We start from the raw sequence: 11883 nt of genomic DNA, 5'->3' as shown, positions 1-11883 counted from the left end.
CTACTCATGAACCACATCTAAACATCATTTGAGGATCCCTTTCTCAGAAAAAAAGAATTTGCATATTCAAAGACTATATAGTTTATTGTTAATTGTACATTGTTTAACATTCTTCTTGAGAATTTTTCACTCATATGGGGATGCCAATTTTATATTTGCCGGTGAAGAGCTGCAAATTTTGTCCTTTACTTGGCACACATGGTTAATTGAGCAATGAGGGATCTTTTTGGTGCTAGCACCTACTGCAACACAGGACCTCTGTATTTACAGTTTCATCTCTATGTCCGACTCTGGGATTTTGAACCAGCAATTTAAGGATCAACTCCTTACTCATGACTCTCAAGCAGACGCTCTTGCCACTGTCCCATGCAGGTGACTTCATAGGTTTTAAAATAATAAGATAAGATTTATAACTTGAAACTGATTTTTTTTAATTCAATCACAGTATAGAAAATATTTGCAAAAAAAGGGATGTAATGGCTACATGTAGCTCTCACTGGTATTGCATGCTTAAACTATATATGTGAATTACATATTGTAATTACACATGTATTTTAAATATGATCTGTAAAAAAAGAAAGACTTTAACATTTTTACTATGAATTTTATTATAAGGTTGATTATCTTTAAAAATTGGAACTTTAATTTTTTTAGAGTAGGAAAAAAATATTTAGAATGTATATGTGCATTTAATTTTGTTTATTAAAAAAAGTCAAATTTTAGGAGATCTATATATTGATTTATAAATTTTTACTTCATTGATATATGAATGGTGTGCATATCAGTTTAAATTATTTTTGTTGAATTCAGTTAACAACAACAAAAAAATTAATAACTGAACCAAATTATGTAGATAGATACCTTCCAGAAATATTTACATGTACTAGTAGCTGCAGATATGTAGCTTATGTGAAATCAGGTATACTTGAAAATCAATTTACCTGTATTTATTATACAGATATTTAGTTAACACATTCATATACATATGCAGTATTTCATACTGAAAATAGACTGTGTGTTAATGTTATAATTATTCAACATAAAAATTGATCAGAAGTTATCTTGATGAAATAAAAACATATATCTTACAATATTTTGTTTTCTTTTTTCCCCCAATTAATTACAATTTAAAGGTATATAAATTGATAAAAGAAACTGACTATACCATTAAAAAAAATCTTGAGTTGTCTTTTCTTGTTTAAAGAAACTATCTGATGCAATGAATGCTCCCTTGGGTTCATGACCCTGAATATTAATAAGGTTGGGAGGTGTGATAAAAGAGGTATATTTATTGCTTGACATAAAGTTCTTTTTTACTGGACTACAATAACTTACTTACTTACTTACTTAATCCTCTTCGTGCTGGGTAGCACATAAGGCCGTCACCAGAGACTTCCATGCTGGCCTGTCCTGTGTCCATTTCTGTATCTGTCCCCATGTCCAGCGGTTCTTTCCCATCTCTTTCTCTACAGATCTTCTCCGTGTTTCTTTTGGTCTTCCTCTCTTTCTCTTGCCAGGTGGTGTCCATTTCAAAGCAACCCTTGGGATGAAAGTTGGGTGCATTCTACATACATGCCCTATCCACAGCCATTTTCTTCTCTTTATAACTTGAGATAGAGGGGTGGTTACAATAACTATATAACCTTCAATCTGTGAATGTGGATGTGTATATATATGGCCCTGTTTTATTGGGTTTTTATTTATTTTAAGATTGACCTTCAATCCATATACTAGCTTAGAACAGTTTTAAGCATTGGATTAAGTGATAAATTATAATACTTGAAAATTCTGTGAAAACAAGGTGATTGGAGAGGTGGCCAGTGACATGAGGATTATATCTCTTAAACCAAGGGACTTTACTTTACTGCAGAGAATGATATAAGAGAGTGAACTTGCATGGTACATGTTTTTAAATGCTTGAATGGTGGGCTAATTAAACATTTCAAATTTAATGGTTTATTGATGATTTGTTACTTATGCTTTGTTAGTAGTTTGTTAGAGTGTTTTGTTAGCCTCATTTGCATGTGATTTGCTATACTAATGGAATACTGTCAAAACACAGTGTTTTGTAAGTACAGTACCCGCATCGTTATTCTTTACAAATCTATCGTGTCCTATCGTGCGTGTATATCCTATCGTATCCTATCCTATCGTGTTCTCCGTTTATCGTGTTTTGCGTTTTCTATCGTGTTTTCCGTTTATCGTGTTTTGCGTTTATCGTGTAGATCGTTTATCAGGTTCTATCGTGTATCGTGTTTTGTGTTTATCGTGTATATTCGGAAACCCTCGCTTTTTATCTTTACAACAGGAAAAACCTACCGAGGTATTCCGAGTTTCTTTTTCGTGTTGTTAACTAAAATAAGATTATTTTAACCAAGAAAAAGAAAAGAAAGTTTTATCCCTCAGTTTTTCATCATTAAAAGAAATATTAAAGCGTGGAAGGAAAAGAATAAATATAAAAATAATATAATTAATAAATTAAACAATTAATAATTCATTAAATTCAGACAATAATCATATCATAGTCAAGCAGAGAATTAAAAATTAATTTTTGAAAATGAAATAAGCGATTCCCAGGTTGTTGTTTTTTTAATTCAACGAATTGTATAATTTTTTTTCGTCAAAATTAAATGTTAATCAAATTTTCTTAAATTGGTCAGAGTCACTAGAGGATGATTTTCGGTAAGTCACGGTGTATACGTAACCCCCCTCCCCCTGAAAAAAATTATAATGATAATTAGCAGAGGATTTATTTGTATCTTTTTTAAATGTCCCGATCAATCGTCTGGTACTATTAGGAATGCGTTTTCGTCTCTTATCTGCATATATGCACAATTATGCACAATTATTCAAAATTTTGATTTTAAAAATAAAAATAACTAAGCGTTTAAGACATTGATCCAGATAATTTTAACGCGGATTATGTCCGTATAGGTACAATTTTTAAATTTATTTTTCATGTTTTTATCACTATCTAATCAGTTAATTTTTTTAATATGTCTAAATCTAAAAAAAGAATTATATCAAAATTGTAAAATGTAAAAAAAAAAAAAATGCATGAAAATGCTCTACCCGATTTAACAAACCATGGCAGTTACTATAAAATAGAAGTTTTTCATTGATTTTATCTGGCATTTAATCTTAAAATAATAAACAGGAAAAACATGATGACATTTAACAGCTTACCTTTCCGGCGTGGAAATAAACTGAAAATATAATACACCTGAGTGTCAAATCGAAGAGCTTTCCTTGCCATAAAACTGAAAAGTATGTGTACCTCTCTAATCAGCACACTGCCTTCCTGCGCGGTCAAAACCCCTCCCCCTTCTCCCCTATCCCCCTAAATGATAGCTCGGCCTGTGTGTGTTCACCGTCAAAATACCTAAACTGCTCTCTCACCTTGTGTCAAACAGTATATATTTTCGGTATTCTGTTCATACCTTGTGTGAACTACATGAAATATTATTCTAAATCAATTAAATAATTGTACAATTTGTGGATTTAAAAAAAAAATCATTTCCTTGCTTGAATTTAAATAAAAAAAATCATAAAAATCAATTTAATGAAACAACGTCCCTTAGCTCAATCCGCTGATTTATTTTATTTATGATGCTTCCATAATGTGTATGTTAATAAGTCTTTTAATGAACTTTTTAAAAAAAAAATACTGCACTTATGGTACATGAACTTTTGGATTATCGGATTTTCTTTTGGATCACCGGGTTTGCATCGGGTTACAAACAAAATTAATTCCAGGAAACAATTTCTTTGATCGTAGAAAAGATTGAAATAATATTAACATTCTAAACTACGAAAAGTTGCTTGCATCGATTTTTTTCTACGGTAATTTACTATATTAATGACAAAAAAGAAGTCTGATTCCGCAATGACCATGTGAGACGAGTAAATGTATTGAACCAAATCAATTTATAGTATTAATCGATTTCATTCCATACGTATATATCTTTATTTAAGAAGTCAATATTATTTTTGGCTATTTGGTTAGCTCATGTTTATTTAATTTTAAATTGGTTACGGATTTTCAACATCCCGACCTTCGAATCTGCCGTATATGAGATTACCGGGTAGGTCTAAAATAATTTTCAGATTTATCAGATAATTATTGATTTGCATTAGAAACAGCACACACAAATTTAATAGCAATGATTTATAATTATTTAGTCGGAAAAGTCGCATTTCACCCTTTTAATATTTGTTTATAAATTTTTGTGTTTTGTATTTTAAAGAAAAAAAAGTATTTTATTATTCAATTCAATGTTCGTTAATTAATACGAGGTTTTAAGAATATGATATATAAATGTTTACATGTACATACATATGAGGAAGAGCTTAGCGTAAACGTACATGTGAAGTTGTAGCAGATTCATATTCTGTTGACACAGTTTACATGTATTAATGCAGAGCGCTATTATATATTAACAATTATTTAGATTTCTATTCAGGAAATTAATTTTCTTGAACTATATAGTTTTTTAAAGCCGATTTCTTAGGACCTTTCTTTCGGCCGGTCTTATACATCTATTTTTTCCCCTTTGATTTTAATATTTAATTGCGACTTTTGGATACACCGCAGATTGCAAACTTTAGACATTAAATACAAATATTTAATCTATTGCGTAAATTTCTTCCGTGAAATAATTTATTACTTGTAGATAAATTTATTAGGTACAAATGTATATTTTTTTCATAAATAATAAATCTATTCATAGAGTTTCATAAATTTATAATAGTATCCATGAGAAACTGCACATAATTATGTAAGGGATTTCTGTGCAACAATTACATGAATGTTAAAATATCCATAATTAAAGGATTCATAGTTCAACCTTAAAATGAGAATTTCAACATTTACACAATTATTCGTAAATCCACACCCTTGAGTAGAAATTTAAAAAAAAATTACAGTTTCCATTTCATAATAATCCAATTAATCATTGTCAAAAAATATATACAAATAGACAACTTTTGTAAAATGACCAGTGATATCAAAGTTTTTATTATAATAATTAAATGTACTCTATAATTTAGATTGAAGCTATTTAAATTAAAATATTGCAGTAACTAAACAAAATAATCTTTTCGTCTTGTCAGAAAATGTTCCGACTTTTGAAACAAACCTATCAGTTTTTGCGTTTATCTTATCGTGAAGATCGTTTATCAGGTCTATCGTGTTTTGCGTGTATCGTGTTTTGCGTTTATCCTATCGTGCGTGTATCCTGTCCTATCGTGCGTGTATCCTATCGTATCGTGCGTGTATCCTATCCCGTTAATATATACATGTATGTCCCTGCGATAATAAACTATTTACTTACTTACTCACTTACTTACTAACTTATAGTAGTGTAACGTGTATATGGGTCCGTGAATTTGAGTATAGATCCTTAATCAACCAAATGAATTAAACAAATGATTATGCAAACTTGAGATAGAACGAATTAAAACAAATGATTAGATATAATAGATGACAAAGCATAAGAAAAATGAACGAGTCAATATATTACATATATTACTTAGGATTTCCTATCCTTATCATAATAAAAATAACTAATGCGTATAGGTCTCTGTCCCTGATGTATTCGGACACGTCTGTGACAGGTACGTTTTAAGTTTCTGTTCTTTACCCAGACAGATTTAAGCATTTATTATGAAGTAAATTATCACTATATTCCTTCAAAATATATTTTAACCCAGTATACTAGCCACCGTATACTGTATCCTTTTAAATCCCGTACCTTGTTATTTCGTTTTAGACGACCCTCTGTTGTGAGCTCCGACTGGCAACTGTCAGCTTTCAGCAGAATGCTCTTTTATATAGTAAAGATCACCCGGACTACCCTCGGCCGCTATCATAGAGCACTACGATAAAGTCCGGGTGATGTAATCCATCTAGCATCCCGAGCCCGATCTGTCACAGTAGTATTGGCTAGTTATGAACCAAAGTACGGCATTATTAACACTTGTCTAGCCATATTGTACTTTGAATGATGGGGGCCAAGGGGGCGAAGCCTGAAGCTTCAGGGTTTTGGTGTATTTAAAAGAGTATAACCAGGCACAATAACAGTGGTACTGATTAGTTATGTACCATAATATGGCATTATTAACATTAGTCATATCATAATTTAAAAATTTTAAAGGGGGGGGGGGCGGGCGCCCCCCCATACGCCCCCCCCCCCTTAATCTGCCAGTGAGTATATAGGTGCATAATACATAAGTAGACATCCAAACACCTAGCTTGATCCTTAACATGATCCGTGACTCTTAAAAGAATTATTATAGAGAAGCTAGTTTATTATAAATATTATAAAACATTTTCATTATTTTACAGGGGATTGTTTATCGGGTGAGTTCCGTTGTGATAATGGTTGGTGTGTGGACTCGACGGTAAAGTGTGATGGTTTTCAGAACTGTGTTGACAAAAGTGACGAGAGTGATCACCTGTGCAAACCAACCAAAGAAGGGAAGTCCCCATATGTTATAGCGACAATCGCGTTGGGTGTTTTACTTTTCATTGCACTCATTGTAATTGTTTGTTGTGCATGTAATCTGAGGCGTCAAAAAAAGGCAATTGGTGAAAATGAAAACTTATTAAATGAACAAATGCCATTGGGAAAAAATAGTGGACGCCGGGCTCAAGCTGTAGCAGACAATCCTGCGAGTCAATATGTATAAAATCAACACACTCTTTTTTTTTCCAAGATTATGCTTTCATCAATAATCCTTTGTACATGTATATTTATAAAATCCACCCATTTTAAAATATTTTAAAATAAGTAAAATGTAAACTTTTATCAGTACATTTAAACTTTTTTCCATCAGGTTTTACTCTAACATGTAAACATTCACAATTTTATACATGTACTTAAATTTTCACGAATCTTGCAAATAAACTCCAAAACGTCTGCACCAGAATTCTTTCTTACTCCTCTAAGAATACCTTAGATAAGTACAATTTAAAATGAATACTTTCATTTCCCTAGATATTTTTGCTATGTGTACATTTTTTTTCTTTAAAATTAATGTGTAACTCTATCCTCAAACATCTTCGGAGCGAAATTCCTGATGTCGCTCGTTATACCAGTTCTTGCCTTAGTTGCTCTTTTGTGTAACTATTTTAAGGGGACAACCATTTGATTCTGGCTTAATAAACGAAGTAATTGCTATGTGTATAGTTATGGTGAGCAATGGTGCATCTTTCAAAATTGTGAACGCCATGGCATCTAGTTTAAAACATGAATCAGGAAAGTTGCTGCATGATGCTCAGGTGACTTATAAGGCCCATGGGCCTCTTGTTATAATCGTGTTTAATTTTAATCAAAGTGTCTTCTGGAAACGGAGTCTTCTCTTTTTGACAATAAAACTTAGACGATCATACTTTTGACTTAAGTCTCACTTTCAAGCTGGGATTAGCATGAACATCAGAGCCTGTTAAATTGAAGTTACCTTAGTAAATTCCAGATACAAGATTGAAACTATACATTTATATTTTATTGTAAGAATCTACGTAATGTGTGGAAAAAATGACAGGTGGTGCTATTTAGTAAAAATGGCTATATTTCAATAAAGTTCTTACTCCTATATCAATTACTTTCGTAGCATCTGTACGAAGCGCGTTGGACCGAATTATCTTGCAAACCAAAATGAAAGTTTAAATAGGCGAAATTTTCGATGATCTCAATTTCAGGGCCAGGAGGGCTATGAAAAACAATTATAAGGAATATTTTGTTGTGGAAACAGTGAAAGAATATGTTAGGAACACACGGTTAGGAATATTTTGAGCTGACGTTTTAAAAACATGGAGAAACAAGCTAATTCAGAGAATTCGTGTCCCCCGCGTAGGGAAAAAGTCGGCTCCCCCTGACTGAATTAAGGCCACAGGGAGTTGTTATATAAAATTTCATTACAATAGCTCAAATGGTTCTAGAGATATCGTGTGGAAACGAGTGTTTTAACAGACAGAATTTGCTTATTTATGACCTTGACCTCTGACCTTTTGACCTCAAAATCAATAGGGATCTTTTTTAGTCCATAGGGAGTTGCTATGCTAAATTTCATTGCAAAAGCTCAAAGGGTTCTCGAGATATCGTGTGGAAACGAAAGCGTTACAGACAGACAGAAAGACGGACGGACGGACAAACCCAAATTAATATCCCCCACTTTTCAAGCGGGGGACAATAAATCCAGTACCGAGCGCACTTTTTTGTGAGCAATAAATATACAGTTTTTTAATTGGGTGGCACTGTAGCTCTCCGATCTATATATATATATATTTTTTTTTTCGGAGAGCTACAGTTCAGTAGCTAATAAGCAAACAATAATGACTTTCGACAAGAGAACCATTTACTTGTTACTCTGTATTTTTTCAACTTTACAGAGAATCGAACTCAGGACACCTGTCTAATGACAGGTGGACCAATACACTACCCAAAGCACTACAGATGGTAGCTTAATGTTATTGTGCACTAGCTTTAAAACAAGTTTTTCTCAGCATATGTGTGTATTAAGGAATTTTTTTTTGTCAATGTATCAATGTTCTTTCCTACTTAAATGAAATATTCTGTTTTGTTTTTTTTTTTATCAAGAATTATTTAATGTTTCAGTGCAAGGATACCAAATAACATTTATATTTGTGCAGCAACTGTTTTATCTATGATATATACATTGTAAAAAAGTTTTCGATAATTTTTCTTTCAAATCCTGAGTCAATCCCCAGAAGACGATTTTCGTGGACAATATTTAATTCAAACAATCGAGAAAATCGGAATATTGAAGCAAAGTAGTAGGGTACTATAGAAAAAATACACCTTTACTTACTTTAGAATGTATTCTGTAAGCACAGGTACAACAATATTAAAGTACAAATATATCAAAATACAAATATCAAAGTTCTGCAGTGCTGCACGAGCTGGCGGGAAGAGAGTCTCTGTAAATCTAATAATAAAATCGGGGAAACCCCTTAGTAGATCGTACAAAAGTTCATTCGTGCTACACTCCTCCCCGTTCCATTTGGAATGTCCTTATGGATGAACAGTTCTGTGTTTGAGTTATTTTATAATTTTTTTTAAATTTTCAATAATAATTCAATATACAAAATATTACTTTATAAACAATACCTATTGACTACTATAATGGCCAAAATTATAAAAACAATTATACAAACAACAAAAACTGATTTACTGTTAACATGGCCATATAAGAATATAAAACATCATCACATCCAGCACCGATGAAGCAGAATATGGAACACACCATCATATCCAGCGCTGATAAAGTAGAACACAAAAGACATCATCACATCTGGAGCCGCTTGAGGAATTTGATGCAATGAAGACTGAATGTATCACTGTCAGCACACTTTATAGCGGCATGAAGGCATCTTTAAAATAAACATTAGATATCTTCAGCACACTAAGAAAGCGGCATGCACTTGGTCACCAGTCTTCCCTGTTTTTAACATCCGTAGAGCTTCCGTGCGTTCATGACGCTTGTTCTCATCAGCTCTGGGGGGCGCATGTTCAAATGGACAGACAGACAGGCTGCTACTTCTCCCAACTAAGCTGGAGTACTCACGTTGGCACCTCCTAAAGGAAAGTAGGGCGCATCGGTCTCCAGGAGTAGCTTATTATGAGAAATAGCCTTTAACCCTTCCAGCTGTTCACTGTCAAAGGCTCGGACGGCAGCTGTCACTCCAAAGTACGTGTTTGGGAATTTCCGCAGCCAAGTCCTCACCACGTCAGCTCTTCCCATGAAGCAGTGGACATGGATTTTCTGTTCTGGGTCACAGATATCTTCCATTAGCATGAGGCAACGGCCATGAACATCCGAGGAATGTGTCCTCTCTTGGTCCTCTGAGGTGGAGAACAAGGGGCTGCTCGACTTTTGATAACTTTAGAAGCCTAACAAACCCGTCTTCTTGTTTACACCACTGTGAAGGAGCAATGGTTCTGTCTAGGCCGCATTCCCCCAATGCCACTACTTTAGGATGGTCTAGAAGTTGTTGCATCATCATTGTTTTTTTCGACGGTGAGGGAATCATAATGTTTGGGATGGACTCCAATAGCCACTTTCCAGGGACCTTGTAAGGTGAAGTTTACGTCTGGATAGGACTTGGGCTCACTATATATGATAATTCCCCCAACAACGTCTACTTTAATGGCTGGTTTATAGGAAACATCATTGGAAAAGCTGTATTGCAGTAATTCCTCTACAGTACGTCCTTCAGATCTCCCCCAGACTGCCCTAAGTGAACGGTCTAGGTGGAAATGTGCATCAAATACCTGGGGCAATGATGTATTGGCCGGTACTGTAGTTTCATCTTGGTCTGAATCAGCTTCATCCACTAGGATAAATTCCTCCAAGTCTGGCGGCAGTTCAGAATCCGATGCTTCCTCAACCATCTTGTCTTCCTGGCTGGGGTCTTCTAAAGGCTGAAAATGGTAAAACTGCTGCTGTTGATCAGGACTACAGCTATTCAGAATCACCATGATGCACCTCCAGAACAGCAACACAGCAGGAGAGTTGATGGGTCGCAAAGTGAAATGACTCGGCTCTGAAATCTGCAACAACTTGCATGCTTCTGTAAATACTTTATGATGCAGTGGATTTAGGTTAGCAGACTCTGGAATTAAACCTGACTGATTCACCATGTGTACAGCATCCCATAGTGAGGCATCTTGTCCATAGGCCATACGAACCAACCATCTTAGTGCTTGGACGGCACCAAGCAAATGCTCCACACCAGTCGCGTCCTTGAAAACAGCTGGCAGGTGCTTTGCTAGGGCATGTCTCCACGCTCTCCTGTCTATAGATCCACATGACGACAGTATACAATACTCTGTTGCCTCATGTATCGTTGCCTTTGTCCTTGGACTGTCAACAGTTATGGTCAAGGATCCCTTATTTGAAGAAACTCCTATTTTCCTCTCTGTTGACTGTGTATATGTTGTTTTCAAGGATGGCAACTTTACAACAGATGCAGGTCTTGATTTAACAACTGATGTTGACTCTTTGCTGCAAGATTTCTCCAAGGTTTTTGGTTCTCTGGACATGGGCTTTGGCTTGGTGGTAGACTTTACTTTTGTTTCCTGTTCTTTTTCCTCCTTTGAGGTTGTCTCCCCACCAGCTACTGACGTCACGAGAACAGGCTCGGTTAAATCCAGCACTGATTCATCAACAGCGTTCATCCGGACAACTTACAGAAAAGGATCAGTAGTCAATCTGATGTCGCGCGAAGTTACGGCAGCATCAGATGGTTTGGTTGACCGATGAGGCTTCACCAGCTTCTGTCGGGTTAGGGAGGGTAAGTTTTCCTCAATCCATGAGTCCGGCAAATCGCATTGGCAGTTTAACCTCATCTCATAAATCCAGTGTTTGAACCCCAATGTCTTGGCAACCTTGTATTGGAGGACGGATCCTTTCTTCAAGTCATCATTACTCTGTGTAACTAGATTCATGTATAGACTTTTAGGCTCCACCATGATGTGGTTATCACTAAGGCGGCGGACACATTCCATCACACTCTCGCCTGGCTTTATAAGAGCTTCAAACTTATTGGCCTTAGGTCGCTGTCTTGAACTTCCTGGTTCTTTCCAGGCCCTCTCTGCCTCTTCTCTGTCAGACATGGCTAAAATAAAAACATAATTTACATATTATATACAATCAGGAAAAAGATAAACATCAATTTGTTCGGCTTGTCCTGGGGTAACATTTACACAAGACCCATGATACCATTCTTTACACTCTTCACATTGTATCATAAAGTCTCCATTGTCAGGGCCACAACACAGAGAGATCAGACTTTTCTTACCTGTCATCTCTGCCAAGCACCTAACATCAGTAGAACCATTTTTTAATGTTGGCCTAATC

General features: G+C 34.9%; 1 pseudogene; it reads right to left on the bottom strand.

The window, feature by feature from the left end:
* Positions 1–9528: 9528 nt before the first annotated feature.
* Positions 9529–11201, bottom strand: LOC134240613 (uncharacterized; annotated as a pseudogene).
* Between the last annotated feature and the right edge of the window lie 682 nt (positions 11202–11883).

Source organism: Saccostrea cucullata, unplaced genomic scaffold, assembly GCF_032062105.1.
Source record: "Saccostrea cucullata isolate Sc308-1 unplaced genomic scaffold, CSIRO_AGI_Scuc_v1 ctg6858, whole genome shotgun sequence".
NCBI classification, from domain to species: Eukaryota; Metazoa; Mollusca; class Bivalvia; order Ostreida; family Ostreidae; genus Saccostrea; species Saccostrea cuccullata.
This window is presented reverse-complemented; position numbering and strand designations above follow the sequence as displayed.